Below are 19,979 nucleotides of genomic sequence, written 5' to 3'. Positions count from 1 at the left end.
TCAACCATAATTGTTACCATTCAACCATAATTGTTACCATTCAACCATAATTGTTACCATTCGACCATAATTGTTACCATTCAACCATAATTGTTACCATTCAACCATAATTGTTACCATTCAACCATAATTGTTACCATTCGACCATAATTGTTACCATTCAACCATAATTGTTACCATTCAACCATAATTGTTACCATTTGTTACCATTCGACCATAATTGTTACCATTCAACCATAATTGTTATCATTCAACCATAATTGTTACCATTCAACCATAATTGTTACCATTCGATCATAATTGTTACCATTCAACCATAATTGTTACCATTCGACCATAATTGTTACCATTCGACCATAATTGTTACCATTCAACCATCCTTGTGAACATTCAACCATCCTTGTGACCATTCAACCATCCTTGTGACCATTCAACCATCCTTGTGACCATTCAACCATCCTTGTGACCATTCAACCATCCTTGTGACCATTCAACCATCCTTGTGACCATTCAACCATCCTTGTGACCATTCAACCATCCTTGTGACCATTCAACCATCCTTGTGACCATTCAACCATCCTTGTGACCATTCAACCATCCTTGTGACCATTCAACCATCCTTGTGACCATTCAACCATCCTTGTGACCATTCAACCATCCTTGTTACCATTCAACCATCCTTGTGACCATTCAACCATCCTTGTGACCATTCAACCATCCTTGTGACCATTCAACCATCCTTGTGACCATTCAACCATCCTTGTGACCATTCAACCATCCTTGTGACCATTCAACCATCCTTGTGACCATTCAACCATCCTTGTGACCATTCAACCATCCTTGTGACCATTCAACCATCCTTGTGACCATTCAACCATCCTTGTGACCATTCAACCATCCTTGTGACCATTCAACCATCCTTGTGACCATTCAACCATCCTTGTGACCATTCAACCATCCTTGTGACCATTGACCATTCAACCATCCTTGTGACCATTCAACCATCCTTGTGACCATTCAACCATCCTTGTTACCATTCAACCATCCTTGTGACCATTCAACCATCCTTGTGACCATTCAACCATCCTTGTGACCATTCAACCATCCTTGTGACCATTCAACCATCCTTGTTACCATTCAAATCCTTGTGACCATTCATCCTTGTGTGACCATTCAACCATCCTTGTGACCATTCAACCATCCTTGTGACCATTCAACAATCCTTGTGACCATTCAACCATCCTTGTGACCATTCAACCATCCTTGTGACCATGCAACCATCCTTGTGACCATCCAACCATCCTTGTGACCATTCAACCATCCTTGTGACCATTCAACCATCCTTGTGACCATTCAACCATCCTTGTAACCATTCAACCATCCTTGTGACCATGCAACCATCCTTGTGACCATCCAACCATCCTTGTGACCATTCAACCATCCTTGTGACCATTCAACCATCCTTGTGACCATTCAACCATCCTTGTGACCATTCAACCATCCTTGTGACCATTCAACCATCCTTGTGACCATTCAACCATCCTTGTGACCATTCAACCATCCTTGTGACCATTCAACCATCCTTGTGTGACCATTCAACCATCCTTGTGACCATTCAACCATCCTTGTGACCATTCAACCATCCTTGTGACCATTCAACCATCCTTGTGACCATTCAACCATCCTTGTGACCATTCAACCATCCTTGTGACCATTCAACCATCCTTGTGACCATTCAACCATCCTTGTGACCATTCAACCATCCTTGTGACCATTCAACCATCCTTGTGACCATTCAACCATCCTTGTGACCATTCAACCATCCTTGTGACCATTCAACCATCCTTGTGACCATTCAACCATCCTTGTGACCATTCAACCATCCTTGTGACCATTCAACCATCCTTGTGACCATTCAACCATCCTTGTGACCATTCAACCATCCTTGTGACCATTCAACCATCCTTGTGACCATTCAACCATCCTTGTGACCATTCAACCATCCTTGTGACCATTCAACCATCCTTGTGACCATTCAACCATCCTTGTGACCATTCAACCATCCTTGTGACCATTCAACCATCCTTGTGACCATTCAACCATCCTTGTGACCATTCAACCATCCTTGTGACCATTCAACCATCCTGTGACCATTCAACCATCCTTGTGACCATTCAACCATCCTTGTGACCATTCAACCATCAACCATCCTTGTGACCATTCAACCATCCTTGTGACCATTCAACCATCCTTGTTGACCATTCAACCATCCTTGTGACCATTCAACCATCCTTGTTACCATTCAACCATCCTTGTGAACCATCCTTGTGACCATTCAACCATCCTTGTGACCATTCAACCATCCTTGTGACCATTCAACCATCCTTGTGACCATTCAACCATCCTTGTGACCATTCAACCATCCTTGTGACCATTCAACCATCCTTGTGACCATTCAACCATCCTCGTGACCATTCAACCATCCTCGTGACCATTCAACCATCCTTGTGACCATTCAACCATCCTCGTGACCATTCAACCATCCTCGTGACTATTCAACCATCCTCGTGACCATTCAACCATCCTTGTGACCATTCAACCATCCTTGTGACCATTCAATAATCCTTTTGACCATTCAACCATCCTTGTGACAATTCAACCATCCTTGTGACCATTCAACCATCCTTGTGACCATTCAACCATCCTTGTGACCATTCAACCATCCTCGTGACCATTCAACCATCCTTGTGACCATTCAACAATCCTTTTGACCATTCAACCATCCTTGTGACCATTCAACCATCCTTGTTACCATTCAACCATCCTTGTGACCATTCAACCATCCTTGTGACCATTCAACCATCCTTGTGACCATTCAACCATCCTTGTGACCATTCAACCATCCTTGTGACCATTCAACCATCCTTGTTACCATTCAACCATCCTTGTGACCATTCAACCATCCTCGTGACCATTCAACCATCCTCGTGACCATTCAACCATCCTCGTGACCATTCAACCATCCTTGTGACCATTCAACCATCCTTGTGACCATTCAACCATCCTCGTGACCATTCAACCATCCTCGTGACTATTCAACCATCCTCGTGACCATTCAACCATCCTCGTGACTATTCAACCATCCTCGTGACCATTCAACCATCCTCGTGACCATTCAACCATCCTCGTGACCATTCAACCATCCTTGTGACCATTCAACCATCCTTGTGACCATTCAACCATCCTTGTGACCATTCAACCATCCTTGTGACCATTCAACCATCCTCGTGACCATTCAACCATCCTCGTGACTATTCAACCATCCTCGTGACCATTCAACCATCCTCGTGACTATTCAACCATCCTCGTGACCATTCAACCATCCTCGTGACCATTCAACCATCCTTGTGACCATTCAACCATCCTCGTGACCATTCAACCATCCTTGTTACCATTCAACCATCCTCGTGACCATTCAACCATCCTCGTGACTATTCAACCATCTTTGTTACCATTCAACCATCCTCGTGACCATTCAACCATCCTCGTGACTATTCAACCATCCTCGTGACCATTCAACCATCCTTGTGACCATTCAACCATCCTCGTGACCATTCAACCATCCTCGTGACCATTCAACCATCCTTGTGACCATTCAACCATCCTTGTGACGCACTCGTTAAGAAACAACAGTTCCGGTCATTAGCCTTCAACAAATCACAACCTTTCACATAACCTCTCCAAACGACCTCTTAACCGCTAATTGCTCCATAAACCTGCTAATTGTTCCCTATAGCTTGCTAATTGTTCCATACAAACTCTAATGAAGTTTTGGTGTTAGTACCAAGCTGGTCATTAAGGCAGCTATTTAATGTTTCTTTACGACTGGTGTAAAGGTATTATATGAGAGGCTAAACTAGTATCACTGTAGTTATACCTTTTGTGCTCCTAAAGTATGACAGGTTATTGATGGACAGGAAGCCAGTAGCAAGACAGGTTGTTGATGGACAGGAAGCCAGTAGCAAGACAGGTTGTTGATAGACAGGAAGCCAGTAGCAAGACAGGTTGTTGATGGACAGGAAGCCAGTAGCAAGACAGGTTGTTGATGGACAGGAAGCCAGTAGCAAGACAGGTTGTTGATGGACAGGAAGCCAGCAGTAAGACAGGTTGTTGATGGACAGGAAGCCAGTAGCAAGACAGGTTGTTGATGGACAGGAAGCCAGCAGCAAGACAGGTTGTTGATGGACAGGAAGCCAGTAGCAAGACAGGTTGTTGATGGACAGGAAGCCAGTAGCAAGACAGGTTGTTGATAGACAGGAAGCCAGTAGCAAGACAGGTTGTTGATAGACAGGAAGCCAGTAGCAAGACAGGTTGTTGATGGACAGGAAGCCAGTAGCAAGACAGGTTGTTGATGGACAGGAAGCCAGTACCAAGACAGGTTGTTGATGGACAGGAAGCCAGTAGCAAGACATGTTGATGGACAGGAAGCCAGTAGCAAGACATGTTGATGGAAGGAAGCCAGTAGCAAGACATGTTGATGGACAGGAAGCCAGCAGCAAGACAGGTTGTTGATGGACAGGAAGCCAGTAGCACGACAGGTTGTTGATGGACAGGAAGCCAGTAGCAAGACAGGTTGTTGATGGACAGGAAGCCAGTAGCAAGACATGTTGATGGACAGGAAGCCAGTAGCAAGACAGGTTGTTGATAGACAGGAAGCCAGTAGCAAGACAGGTTGTTGATAGACAGGAAGCCAGTAGCAAGACATGTTGATGGACAGGAAGCCAGTAGCAAGACAGGTTGTTGATAGACAGGAAGCCAGTAGCAAGACATGTTGATGGACAGGAAGCCAGTAGCAAGACATGTTGATGGACAGGAAGCCAGTAGCAAGACAGGTTGTTGATGGACAGGAAGCCAGTAGCAAGACAGGTTGTTGATGGACAGGAAGCTAGTAGCAAGACATGTTGATGGACAGGAAGCCAGTAGCAAGACATGTTGATGGACAGGAAGCCAGTAGCAAGACATGTTGATGGACAGGAAGCCAGTAGCAAGACAGGTTGTTGATAGACAGGAAGCCAGTAGCAAATCATGTTGATGGACAGGAAGCCAGTAGCAAGACATGTTGATGGACAGGAAGCCAGTAGCAAGACAGGTTGTTGATGGACAGGAAGCCAGTAGCAAGACAGGTTGTTGATAGACAGGAAGCCAGTAGCAAGACATGTTGATGGACAGGAAGCCAGTAGCAAGACATGTTGATGGACAGGAAGCCAGTAGCAAAACAGGTTGTTGATAGACAGGAAGCCAGTGGCAAGACATGTTGATGGACAGGAAGCCAGTAGCAAGACATGTTGATGGACAGGAAGCCAGTAGCAAGACATGTTGATGGACAGGAAGCCAGTAGCAAGACAGGTTATTGATAGACAGGAAGCCAGTAGCAAGACATGTTGATAGACAGGAAGCCAGTAGCAAGACAGGTTGTTGATGGACAAGAAGCCAGTAGCAAGACATGTTGATAGACAGGAAGCCAGTAGCAAGACATGTTGATGGACAGGAAGCCAGTAGCAAGACAGGTTGTTGATGAACAGGAAGCCAGTAGCAAGACAGGTTGTTGATGGACAGGAAGCCAGTAGCAAGACATGTTGATGGACAGGAAGCCAGTAGCAAGACAGGTTGTTGATGGACAGGAAGCCAGTAGTACGACATGTTGATGGACAGGAAGCCAGTAGCAAGACAGGTTGTTGATGGACAGGAAGCCAGTAGCAAGACATGTTGATGGACAGGAAGCCAGTAGCAAGACAGGTTGTTGATGAACAGGAAGCCAGTAGCAAGACAGGTTGATGGACAGGAAGCCAGTAGCAAGACATGTTGATGGACAGGAAGCCAGTAGCAAGACAGGTTGTTGATAGACAGGAAGCCAGTAGCAAGACATGTTGATGGACAGGAAGCCAGTAGCAAGACAGGTTGTTGATGGACAGGAAGCCAGTAGCAAGACAGGTTGTTGATGGACAGGAAGCCAGTAGCAAGACATGTTGATGGACAGGAAGCCAGTAGCAAGACAGGTTGTTGATAGACAGGAAGCCAGTAGCAAGACATGTTGATGGACAGGAAGCCAGTAGCAAGACATGTTGATGGACAGGAAGCCAGTAGCAAGACAGGTTGTTGATGGACAGGAAGCCAGTAGCGAGACAGGTTGTTGATGGACAGGAAGCCAGTAGCAAGACATGTTGATGGACAGGAAGCCAGTAGCAAGACATGTTGATGGACAGGAAGCCATTAGCAAGACATGTTGATGGACAGGAAGGCAGTAGCAAGACAGGTTGTTGATGGACAGGAAACCAGTAGCAAGGCAGGTTGTTGATGGACAGGAAGCCAGTAGCAAGACATGTTGATGGACAGGAAGCCAGTAGCAAGACAGGTTGTTGATGGACAGGAAGCCAGTAGCAAGACAGGTTGTTGATGGACAGGAAGCCAGTAGCAAGACATGTTGATGGACAGGAAGCCAGTAGCAAGACATGTTGATGGACAGGAAGCCAGTAGCAAGACAGGTTGTTGATGGACAGGAAGCCAGTAGCAAGACATGTTGATGGACAGGAAGCCAGTAGCAAGACAGGTTGTTGATGGACAGGAAGCCAGTAGCAAGACATGTTGATGGACAGGAAGCCAGTAGCAAGACAGGTTGTTGATGGACAGGAAGCCAGTAGCAAGACAGGTTGTTGATAGACAGGAAGCCAGTAGCAAGACAGGTTGTTGATGGACAAGAAGCCAGTAGCAAGACAGGTTGTTGATAGACAGGAAGCCAGTAGCAAGACATGTTGATGGACAGGAAGCCAGTAGCAAGACAGGTTGTTGATGAACAGGAAGCCAGTAGCAAGACAGGTTGTTGATGGACAGGAAGCCAGTAGCAAGACATGTTGATGGACAGGAAGCCAGTAGCAAGACAGGTTGTTGATGGACAGGAAGCCAGTAGTACGACATGTTGATGGACAGGAAGCCAGTAGCAAGACAGGTTGTTGATGGACAGGAAGCCAGTAGCAAGACATGTTGATGGACAGGAAGCCAGTAGCAAGACAGGTTGTTGATGAACAGGAAGCCAGTAGCAAGACAGGTTGATGGACAGGAAGCCAGTAGCAAGACATGTTGATGGACAGGAAGCCAGTAGCAAGACAGGTTGTTGATGGACAGGAAGCCAGTAGCAAGACAGGTTGTTGATGGACAGGAAGCCAGTAGCAAGACAGGTTGTTGATGGACAGGAAGCCAGTACCAAGACAGGTTGTTGATGGACAGGAAGCCAGCAGCAAGACAGGTTGTTGATGGACAGGAAGCCAGCAGCAAGATAGGTTGTTGATGGACAGGAAGGCAGTAGCAAGACATGTTGATGGACAGGAAGCCAGTAGCAAGACATGTTGATGGACAGGAAGCCTGTAGCAAGACAGGTTGTTGATGGATAGGAAGCCAGTAGCAAGACAGGTTGATGGACAGGAAGCCAGTAGCAAGACATGTTGATGGGCAGGAAGCCAGTAGCAAGACAGGTTGTTGATGGGCAGGAAGCCAGTAGCAAGACAGGTTGTTGATGGAGAGGAAGCCAGTAGCAAGACATGTTGATGGACAGGAAGCCAGTAGCAAGACAGGTTGTTGATGGGCAGGTAGCCAGTGGCAAGACAGGTTGTTGATGGACAGGAAGCCAGTAGCAAGACAGGCTACTGGCAGACAGGAAGCCAGCAACAAGACAGATTGTTGATATGGAGAGATGACTCCAGAAATATTACTCACCTGGGCAGCAGACTCAGATACCAAGACGATAATATCCTGTGAGGCCCACACAGTGTACCAGGTACTCGCTCCAGTGTACCAGGTACTCGCTCCAGTGTACCAGGTACTCGTTGTTTACCCACATCACTCTCACCACACGCTGTAAGTAAACACATGTTACCTACTGCAATGAGAAACACGTAGAATACGGAAAATACATAGCAACGAAGGATGTATCTGAATATAGGGAAGACGAATGAGGGAATAAGTAGGAGACACATGGCCTAAGAAAATAGAACTGAACTAAAAATATCACCTAGGGAATGATAGGAAAAATAGCACCTACTGAATGATACGTAAATAGACCATACCCTGGCCGGGATTGAACCCGCGTGGCCCGGTGGTCTGGTAGGTGGCCCGGTGGTCTGGTGGCTAAAGCTCCCGCTTCACACACGGAGGGCCCGGGTTCGATTCCCGGCGGGTGGAAACATTTCGACACGTTTCCTTACACCTGTTGTCCTGTTCACCTAGCAGCAAATAGGTACCTGGGTGTTAGTCGACTGGTGTGGGTCGCATCCTGGGGGACAAGATTAAGGACCCCAATGGAAATAAGTTAGACAGTCCTCGATGACGCACTGAATTTCTTGGGTTATCCTGGGTGGCTAATCCTCCGGGGTTAAAAATCCGAACGAAATCTTATCTTATCTTATCTTATCAGTCTCAAAACTCCAGACCGTCGCGTTAGCCACTGGACCAGCTAGCCACAATAAGATTCGTCCAACTAGGTATATTTCTACACCATAGGAAGGTTAGCATAGGCCACCACTGTGACCACAAATGCAAGTTTTTACAGACGAATCTCCAGCTAGCGTGGCCGTGACGAACTCTAGCTCAAGTCCCCTCACTGCCGTCAACATGACTCACGAAATCGTAATGACACGATTGCAAATAAACCATACCCCAGGCCGGGATTGAACCCGCGGTGTCATTACGATTTCGTGAGTCATGTTGACGGCAGCAAGGGGACTTGAGCTAGAGTTCGTCACGCCCACGCTAGCTGGAGATTCGTCTGTAAAAACTTGCATTTGTGGTCACAGTGGTGGCCTATGCTAACCTTCCTATGGTGTAGAAATATACCTAGTTGGACGAATCTTATTGTGGCTAGCTGGTCCAGTGGCTAACGCGACGGTCTGGAGTTTTGAGACTCTCTGACCGCGGGTTCAATCCCGGCAGGGGTCTGGTTTGTTTGCAATCGTGTCATTACGATTTCGTGAGTCGATAGGTAAATAGGCTTGATTAGAGGGCTTCGTCAGCTGAATTCGGGGACTGACTACCAAATTGCTTCCAGCTGCGACGGGGCTGCGCACAGACACACATTGTTTCCATCTACAGAAATGACGTAAACTTTTATTTCGACAACGCTTCGCTCAGTACAGAGGTCTAGCGTGAGTCGATAAGGCTCTATACTGAGCGAAACGTTCCGTTATGATGGAACCGGTGTTGGTGGTACGTTATGGGAGTACTTGATAATACAGTGTTGATTGTTGTTGTTGTTGTTACTGACTGTGGTTGTTGTTAGCGTCGTAGAACGAGTCACTACCACCCGAGATATAGAGACTAGCCAGCGAGCCTCCGTACGTTATACCACACTTAAAAGGTCTCGCATGTTGAGGGTTTCTTACCATGTTTGTGTGTGTGTGTGTGTGTGTGTGTGTGTACACTCACCTAGCTGAGGTTGCAAGGGTGGAGTCCTAGCTCCTGGCCCCGCGTGTGTGTGTGTGTGTGTATGCGCGCGCGCGTGAGTGTCCAGGCATCTTTCACTTCCGTCTTAAGAGACAAGAAATGACATCCTTAGCACAGCATGTGTCTTGAAGCACAGCATGTGTCTTGAAGCACAGCATGTGTCTTGAAGCACAGCATGTGTCTTGAAGCACAGCATGTGTCTTGAAGCACAGCATGTGTCTTGAACCACAGCATGTGTCTTGAAGCACAGCATGTGTCTTGAACCACAGCATGTGTCTTGAAGCACAGCATGTGTCTTGAAGCACAGCATGTGTCTTGAAGCACAGCATGTGTCTTGAAAAACAGCATGTGTCTTGAAGCACAGCATGTGTCTTGAACCACAGCATGTGTCTTGAAGCCCAGCATGTGTCTTGAACCACAGCATGTGTCTTGAAGCACAGCATGTGTCTTGAACCACAGCATGTGTCTTGAACCACAGCATGTGTCTTGAAGCACAGCATGTGTCTTGAAGCACACCATGCGTCTTGAAGCACAGCATGTGTCTTGAAGCACAGCATGTGTCTTGAAGCACAGCATGTGTCTTGAAGCACACCATGCGTCTTGAAGCACAGCATGTGTCTTGAACCACAGCATGTGTCTTGAAGCACAGCATGTGTCTTGAACCACAGCATGTGTCTTGAAGCACAGCATGTGTCTTGAACCACAGCTTGCGTCTTGAAGCACAGCATGTGTCTTGAAGCACAGCATGTGTCTTGAAGCACAGCATGTGTCTTGAACCACAGCATGTGTCTTGAACCACAGCATGTGTCTTGAACCACAGCATGTGTCTTGAAGCACACCATGCGTCTTGAAGCACAGCATGTGTCTTGAACCACAGCATGTGTCTTGAACCACAGCATGTGTCTTGAACCACAGCATGTGAACATTAAAATGGTATAAAATACCGACAGATTGTTAGGTAAGACACATATGCAACAGTTAGGTATCTTTATTTCGAAACGTTTCGCCTACACAGTAGGCTTCTTCAGTCGAGTACAGAAAAGTTGACAGAAGCAGAAGATACTTGAAGACGATGTAATCAGTCCATCACCCTTAAAGTTTTGAGGTGGTCAGTCCCTCAGTCTGGAGAAGAGCATTGTTCCGTTGTCTGAAACAATATGAAGTTGAAGTGACAGGATGGAGCTTTATATAGTGCCAGGAGGTGAGACGTAGATTGCTTTGGGAGGGCAGGTCCCTCTCAAACTCAGCCGTGCTCACTAGTAGAGGTTGTCGAAGTTGATGGTCTGTACCAAGATACCCATTTTAATGTTCATTCTGTCAGACACTGCAACACAAGGGTATCTTGGTACAGACCATCAACTTCGACAACCTCTACTAGTGAGCACGGCTGAGTTTGAGAGGGACCTGCCCTCCCAAAGCAATCTACGTCTCACCTCCTGGCACTATATAAAGCTCCATCCTGTCACTTCAACTTCATATTGTTTCAGACAACGGAACAATGCTCTTCTCCAGACTGAGGGACTGACCACCTCAAAACTTTAAGGGTGATGGACTGATTACATCGTCTTCAAGTATCTTCTGCTTCTATCAACTTTTCTGTACTCGACTGAAGAAGCCTACTGTGTAGGCGAAACGTTTCGAAATAAAGATACCTAACTGTTACATATGTGTCTTACCTAACAACCACAGCATGTGTCTTGAACCACAGCATGTGTCTTGAAGCACACCATGCGTCTTGAAGCACAGCATGTGTCTTGAACCACAGCATGTGTCTTGAAGCACACCATGCGTCTTGAAGCACAGCATGTGTCTTGAAGCACAGCATGTGTCTTGAACCACAACATGTGTCTTGAACCACAGCATGCGTCTTGAAGCACAGTATGTGTCTTGAAGCACAGCATGTGTCTTGAAGCACAGCATGCGTCTTGAAGCACAGCATGTGTCTTGAACCACAGCATGTGTCTTGAAGCACAGCACGTGTCTCGAAGCACAGCATGTGTCTTGAACCACAGCATGTGTCTTTAACCACAGCATGTGTCTTGAAGCACAGCATGTGTCTTGAAGCACAGCACGTGTCTCGAAGCACAGCATGTGTCTTGAACCACAGCATGTGTCTTGAACCACAGCATGTGTCTTGAAGCACAGCATGTGTCTTGAAGCACAGCATGTGTCTTGAGCCACAGCATGTGTCTTGAACCACAGCACGTGTCTTGAAGCACAGCATGTGTCTTGAACCACAGCATGTGTCTTGAACCACAGCATGTGTCTTGAAGCACAGCACGTGTCTTGAAGCACAGCACGTGTCTTGAAGCACAGCACGTGTCATGAAGCACAGCATGCGTCTTGAAGCACAGCATGTGTCTTAAACCACAGCATGTGTCTTGAACCACAGAATGTGTCTTGAAGCACAGCACGTGTCTTGAAGCACAGCACGTGTCTTGAAGCACAGCACGTGTCTTGAAGCACAGCATGTGTCTTGAAGCACAGCATGTGTCTTGAAGCACAGCATGTGTCTTGAACCACAGCATGTGTCTTGAAGCACAGCACGTGTCTTGAAGCACAACATGTGTCTTGAACCACAGCATGTCTTGAAGCACAGCACGTGTCTTGAACCACAGCACGTGTCTTGAAGCACAGCATGTGTCTTGAAGCACAGCATGTGTCTTGAAGCACAGCATGTGTTTTGAACCACAACATGTGTCTTGAAGCACAGCACGTGTCTTGAACCACAACACATGTCTTGAACTACAGCATGTGTCTTGAAGCACAGCATGTTTCTTGAAGCACAGCATGTGTCTTGAAGCACATCATGTGTCTTGAAGCACAGCATGTGTCTTGAAGCACAGCATGTGTCTTGAAGCGCAGCATGTGTCTTGAAGCACAGTACGTGTCTTGAAGCACAGCATGCGTCTTGAAGCACAGCATGTGTCTTGAAGCACAGCATGTGTCTTGAACCACAGCATGTGTCTTGAACCACAGCATGTGTCTTGAAGCACAGCACGTGTCTTGAAGCACAGCACGTGTCTCGAAGCACAGCATGTGTCTTGAACCACAGCATGTGTCTTGAACCACAGCATGTGTCTTGAAGCACAGCATGGGTCTTGAAGCACAGCATGTGTCTTGAGCCACAGCATGTGTCTTGAACCACAGCATGTGTCTTGAACCACAGCATGTGTCTTGAAGCACAGCACGTGTCTTGAAGCACAGCACGTGTCTTGAATCACAGCACGTGTCTTGAAGCACAGCATGCGTCTTGAAGCACAGCATGTGTCTTAAACCACAACATGTGTCTTGAAGCACAGCATGTGTCTTGAAGCACAGCATGTGTCTTGAAGCACAGCATGTGTCTTGAAGCACAGCATGTGTCTTGAACCAAAGCATGTGTCTTGAAGCACAGCACGTGTCTTGAAGCACAGCACGTGTCTTGAAGCACAGCATGTGTCTTGAATCACAGCATGTGTCTTGAACCACAGCATGTGTCTTGAACCACAGCATGTGTCTTGAGCCACAGCATGTGTCTTGAACCACAGCACGTGTCTTGAAGCACAGCATGTGTCTTGAACCACAGCATGTGTCTTGAACCACAGCATGTGTCTTGAAGCACAGCACGTGTCTTGAAGCACAGCACGTGTCTTGAAGCACAGCACGTGTCTTGAAGCACAGCACGTGTCATGAAGCACAGCATGCGTCTTGAAGCACAGCATGTGTCTTAAACCACAGCATGTGTCTTGAACCACAGAATGTGTCTTGAAGCACAGCACGTGTCTTGAAGCACAGCACGTGTCTTGAAGCACAGCACGTGTCTTGAAGCACAGCATGTGTCTTGAAGCACAGCATGTGTCTTGAAGCACAGCATGTGTCTTGAACCACAGCATGTGTCTTGAAGCACAGCACGTGTCTTGAAGCACAACATGTGTCTTGAACCACAGCATGTCTTGAAGCACAGCACGTGTCTTGAACCACAGCACGTGTCTTGAAGCACAGCATGTGTCTTGAAGCACAGCATGTGTCTTGAAGCACAGCATGTGTTTTGAACCACAACATGTGTCTTGAAGCACAGCACGTGTCTTGAACCACAACACATGTCTTGAACTACAGCATGTGTCTTGAAGCACAGCATGTTTCTTGAAGCACAGCATGTGTCTTGAAGCACATCATGTGTCTTGAAGAACAGCATGTGTCTTGAAGCACAGCATGTGTCTTGAAGCGCAGCATGTGTCTTGAAGCACAGTACGTGTCTTGAAGCACAGCATGCGTCTTGAAGCACAGCATGTGTCTTGAAGCACAGCATGTGTCTTGAACCACAGCATGTGTCTTGAACCACAGCATGTGTCTTGAAGCACAGCACGTGTCTTGAAGCACAGCACGTGTCTCGAAGCACAGCATGTGTCTTGAACCACAGCATGTGTCTTGAACCACAGCATGTGTCTTGAAGCACAGCATGGGTCTTGAAGCACAGCATGTGTCTTGAGCCACAGCATGTGTCTTGAACCACAGCATGTGTCTTGAACCACAGCATGTGTCTTGAAGCACAGCACGTGTCTTGAAGCACAGCACGTGTCTTGAATCACAGCACGTGTCTTGAAGCACAGCATGCGTCTTGAAGCACAGCATGTGTCTTAAACCACAACATGTGTCTTGAAGCACAGCATGTGTCTTGAAGCACAGCATGTGTCTTGAAGCACAGCATGTGTCTTGAACCACAGCATGTGTCTTGAACCACAGCATGTGTCTTGAAGCACAGCACGTGTCTTGAATCACAGCATGTGTCTTGAACCACAGCATGTGTCTTGAACCACAGCATGTGTCTTGAGCCACAGCATGTGTCTTGAACCACAGCACGTGTCTTGAAGCACAGCATGTGTCTTGAACCACAGCATGTGTCTTGAACCACAGCATGTGTCTTTAAGCACAGCACGTGTCTTGAAGCACAGCACGTGTCTTGAAGCACAGCACGTGTCTTGAAGCACAGCATGCGTCTTGAAGCACAGCATGTGTCTTAAACCACAGCATGTGTCTTGAAGCACAACATGTGTCTTGAAGCACAGCATGTGTCTTGAAGCACAGCATGTGTCTTGAACCACAGCATGTGTCTTGAACCACAGCATGTGTCTTGAAGCACAGCACGTGTCTTGAAGCACAGCACGTGTCTTGAAGCACAGCACGTGTCTTGAAGCACAGCATGTGTCTTGAATCACAGCATGTGTCTTGAACCACAGCATGTGTCTTGAACCACAGCATGTGTCTTGAAGCACAGCACGTGTCTTGAAGTACAGCATGTGTCTTGAGCCACAGCATGTCTTGAAGCACAGCACGTGTCATGAAGCACAGCATGTGTCTTGAAGCACAGCATGTGTTTTGAACCACAACATGTGTCTTGAAGCACACCACGTGTCTTGAACCACAACACACGTCTTGAACTACAGCATGTGTCTTGAAGCACAGCATGTTTCTTGAACCACAGCATGTGTCTTGAAGCACATCATGTGTCTTGAAGCACAGCATGTGTCTTGAAGCACAGCATGTGTCTTGAAGCGCAGCATGTGTCTTGAAGCACAGTACGTGTCTTGAAGCACAGCATGTGTCTTGAACCACAGCATGTGTCTTGAAGCACAGCACGTGTCTTGAACCACAGCACGTGCCTTGAAGCACAGCACGTGTCTTGAAGCACAGCATGTGTCTTGAAGCGCAGCATGTGTCTTGAAGCACAGCATGTGTCTTGAACCACAGCATGTGTCTTGAAGCACAGCACGTGTCTTGAACCACAGCACGTGTCTTGAAGCACAGCATGTGTCTTGAAGCACAGCATGTGTCTTGAAGCGCAGCATGTGTCTTGAAGCACAGTACGTGTCTTGAAGCACAGCATGTGTCTTGAACCACAGCATGTGTCTTGAAGCACAGCATGTGTCTTGAAGCACAGCATGTGTCTTGAAGCACAGCATGTGTCTTGAAAAACAGCATGTGTCTTGAAGCACAGCATGTGTCTTGAACCACAGCATGTGTCTTGAAGCCCAGCATGTGTCTTGAACCACAGCATGTGTCTTGAAGCACAGCATGTGTCTTGAACCACAGCATGTGTCTTGAACCACAGCATGTGTCTTGAAGCACAGCATGTGTCTTGAAGCACACCATGCGTCTTGAAGCACAGCATGTGTCTTGAAGCACAGCATGTGTCTTGAAGCACAGCATGTGTCTTGAAGCACACCATGCGTCTTGAAGCACAGCATGTGTCTTGAACCACAGCATGTGTCTTGAAGCACAGCATGTGTCTTGAACCACAGCATGTGTCTTGAAGCACAGCATGTGTCTTGAACCACAGCTTGCGTCTTGAAGCACAGCATGTGTCTTGAAGCACAGCATGTGTCTTGAAGCACAGCATGTGTCTTGAACCACAGCATGTGTCTTGAACCACAGCATGTGTCTTGAACCACAGCATGTGTCTTGAAGCACACCATGCGTCTTGAAGCACAGCATGTGTCTTGAACCACAGCATGTGTCTTGAACCACAGCATGTGTCTTGAACCACAGCAGGTGAAAGTTGACAGAAGCAGAAGATACTTGAAGACGATGTAATCAGTCCATCACCCTTAAAGTTTTGAGGTGGTCAGTCCCTCAGTCTGGAGAAGAGCATTGTTCCGTTGTCTGAAACAATATGAAGTTGAAGTGACAGGATGGAGCTTTATATAGTGCCAGGAGGTGAGACGTAGATTGCTTTGGGAGGGCAGGTCCCTCTCAAACTCAGCCGTGCTCACTAGTAGAGGTTGTCGAAGTTGATGGTCTGTACCAAGATACCCATTTTAATGTTCATTCTGTCAGACACTGCAACACAAGGGTATCTTGGTACAGACCATCAACTTCGACAACCTCTACTAGTGAGCACGGCTGAGTTTGAGAGGGACCTGCCCTCCCAAAGCAATCTACGTCTCACCTCCTGGCACTATATAAAGCTCCATCCTGTCACTTCAACTTCATATTGTTTCAGACAACGGAACAATGCTCTTCTCCAGACTGAGGGACTGACCACCTCAAAACTTTAAGGGTGATGGACTGATTACATCGTCTTCAAGTATCTTCTGCTTCTATCAACTTTTCTGTACTCGACTGAAGAAGCCTACTGTGTAGGCGAAACGTTTCGAAATAAAGATACCTAACTGTTACATATGTGTCTTACCTAACAACCACAGCATGTGTCTTGAACCACAGCATGTGTCTTGAAGCACACCATGCGTCTTGAAGCACAGCATGTGTCTTGAACCACAGCATGTGTCTTGAAGCACACCATGCGTCTTGAAGCACAGCATGTGTCTTGAAGCACAGCATGTGTCTTGAACCACAACATGTGTCTTGAACCACAGCATGCGTCTTGAAGCACAGTATGTGTCTTGAAGCACAGCATGTGTCTTGAAGCAGCATGCGTCTTGAAGCACAGCATGTGTCTTGAACCACAGCATGTGTCTTGAAGCACAGCACGTGTCTCGAAGCACAGCATGTGTCTTGAACCACAGCATGTGTCTTGAAGCACAGCACGTGTCTTGAAGCACAGCACGTGTCTTGAAGCACAGCACGTGTCTCGAAGCACAGCATGTGTCTTGAACCACAGCATGTGTCTTGAACCACAGCATGTGTCTTGAAGCTCAGCACGTGTCTTGAAGCACAGCATGTGTCTTGAAGCACAGCATGCGTCTTGAAGCACAGCATGTGTCTTGAACCACAGCATGTGTCTTGAACCACAGCATGTGTCTTGAAGCACAGCACGTGTCTTGAAGCACAGCACGTGTCTTGAAGCACAGCACGTGTCATGAAGCACAGCATGCGTCTTGAAGCACAGCATGTGTCTTAAACCACAGCATGTGTCTTGAACCACAGAATGTGTCTTGAAGCACAGCACGTGTCTTGAAGCACAGCACGTGTCTTGAAGCACAGCACGTGTCTTGAAGCACAGCATGTGTCTTGAAGCACAGCATGTGTCTTGAAGCACAGCATGTGTCTTGAACCACAGCATGTGTCTTGAAGCACAGCACGTGTCTTGAAGCACAACATGTGTCTTGAACCACAGCATGTCTTGAAGCACAGCACGTGTCTTGAACCACAGCACGTGTCTTGAAGCACAGCATGTGTCTTGAAGCACAGCATGTGTCTTGAAGCACAGCATGTGTTTTGAACCACAACATGTGTCTTGAAGCACAGCACGTGTCTTGAACCACAACACATGTCTTGAACTACAGCATGTGTCTTGAAGCACAGCATGTTTCTTGAAGCACAGCATGTGTCTTGAAGCACATCATGTGTCTTGAAGCACAGCATGTGTCTTGAAGCACAGCATGTGTCTTGAAGCGCAGCATGTGTCTTGAAGCACAGTACGTGTCTTGAAGCACAGCATGCGTCTTGAAGCACAGCATGTGTCTTGAAGCACAGCATGTGTCTTGAACCACAGCATGTGTCTTGAACCACAGCATGTGTCTTGAAGCACAGCACGTGTCTTGAAGCACAGCACGTGTCTCGAAGCACAGCATGTGTCTTGAACCACAGCATGTGTCTTGAACCACAGCATGTGTCTTGAAGCACAGCATGGGTCTTGAAGCACAGCATGTGTCTTGAGCCACAGCATGTGTCTTGAACCACAGCATGTGTCTTGAACCACAGCATGTGTCTTGAAGCACAGCAAGTGTCTTGAACCACAGCAAGGGTCTTGAACAGCATGCGTCTTGAAGCACAGCATGTGTCTTAAACCACACAGCAGCATGTGTCTTGAAGCACAGCATGCATGTGTCTTGAAGCACAGCATGTGTCTTGAACCAAAGCATGTGTCTTGAAGCACAGCACGTGTCTTGAAGCACAGCACGTGTCTTGAAGCACAGCATGTGTCTTGAAGCACAGCATGTGTCTTGAAGCACAGCATGTGTCTTGAAGCACAGCATGTGTCTTGAACCACAGCATGTGTCTTGAAGCACAGCACGTGTCTTGAAGCACAACATGTGTCTTGAACCACAGCATGTCTTGAAGCACAGCACGTGTCTTGAACCACAGCACGTGTCTTGAAGCACAGCATGTGTCTTGAAGCACAGCATGTGTCTTGAAGCACAGCATGTGTTTTGAACCACAACATGTGTCTTGAAGCACAGCACGTGTCTTGAACCACAACACATGTCTTGAACTACAGCATGTGTCTTGAAGCACAGCATGTTTCTTGAAGCACAGCATGTGTCTTGAAGCACATCATGTGTCTTGAAGCACAGCATGTGTCTTGAAGCACAGCATGTGTCTTGAAGCGCAGCATGTGTCTTGAAGCACAGTACGTGTCTTGAAGCACAGCATGCGTCTTGAAGCACAGCATGTGTCTTGAAGCACAGCATGTGTCTTGAAGCACAGCATGTGTCTTGAAGCGCAGCATGTGTCTTGAAGCACAGTACGTGTCTTGAAGCACAGCATGCGTCTTGAAGCACAGCATGTGTCTTGAAGCACAGCATGTGTCTTGAACCACAGCATGTGTCTTGAACCACAGCATGTGTCTTGAAGCACAGCACGTGTCTTGAAGCACAGCACGTGTCTCGAAGCACAGCATGTGTCTTGAACCACAGCATGTGTCTTGAACCACAGCATGTGTCTTGAAGCACAGCATGGGTCTTGAAGCACAGCATGTGTCTTGAGCCACAGCATGTGTCTTGAACCACAGCATGTGTCTTGAACCACAGCATGTGTCTTGAAGCACAGCACGTGTCTTGAAGCACAGCACGTGTCTTGAATCACAGCACGTGTCTTGAAGCACAGCATGCGTCTTGAAGCACAGCATGTGTCTTAAACCACAACATGTGTCTTGAAGCACAGCATGTGTCTTGAAGCACAGCATGTGTCTTGAAGCACAGCATGTGTCTTGAACCACAGCATGTGTCTTGAACCACAGCATGTGTCTTGAAGCACAGCACGTGTCTTGAATCACAGCATGTGTCTTGAACCACAGCATGTGTCTTGAACCACAGCATGTGTCTTGAGCCACAGCATGTGTCTTGAACCACAGCACGTGTCTTGAAGCACAGCATGTGTCTTGAACCACAGCATGTGTCTTGAACCACAGCATGTGTCTTTAAGCACAGCACGTGTCTTGAAGCACAGCACGTGTCTTGAAGCACAGCACGTGTCTTGAAGCACAGCATGCGTCTTGAAGCACAGCATGTGTCTTAAACCACAGCATGTGTCTTGAAGCACAACATGTGTCTTGAAGCACAGCATGTGTCTTGAAGCACAGCATGTGTCTTGAACCACAGCATGTGTCTTGAACCACAGCATGTGTCTTGAAGCACAGCACGTGTCTTGAAGCACAGCACGTGTCTTGAAGCACAGCACGTGTCTTGAAGCACAGCATGTGTCTTGAATCACAGCATGTGTCTTGAACCACAGCATGTGTCTTGAACCACAGCATGTGTCTTGAAGCACAGCACGTGTCTTGAAGTACAGCATGTGTCTTGAGCCACAGCATGTCTTGAAGCACAGCA

General features: G+C 47.2%; 1 long non-coding RNA gene across 1 annotated transcript in view; it reads right to left on the bottom strand.

The window, feature by feature from the left end:
• LOC138855092 (uncharacterized) overlaps positions 1-19,979 on the bottom strand; it is an 89,488-nt gene that overhangs the window by 18,811 nt on the left and 50,698 nt on the right. Inside the window, exon 2 of the long non-coding RNA XR_011394244.1 lies at positions 7,768-7,906. This is a non-coding gene — a long non-coding RNA (uncharacterized lncRNA). The remainder of the gene's footprint in view (positions 1-7,767; positions 7,907-19,979) is intronic.

The sequence above is a fragment of the Cherax quadricarinatus genome, chromosome 81 (genome assembly GCF_038502225.1).
Source record: "Cherax quadricarinatus isolate ZL_2023a chromosome 81, ASM3850222v1, whole genome shotgun sequence".
NCBI lineage: Eukaryota > Metazoa > Arthropoda > Malacostraca > Decapoda > Parastacidae > Cherax > Cherax quadricarinatus.
Note: the sequence above shows the minus strand (reverse complement) of the source record. Positions and strands in the feature narration are given on the sequence as shown.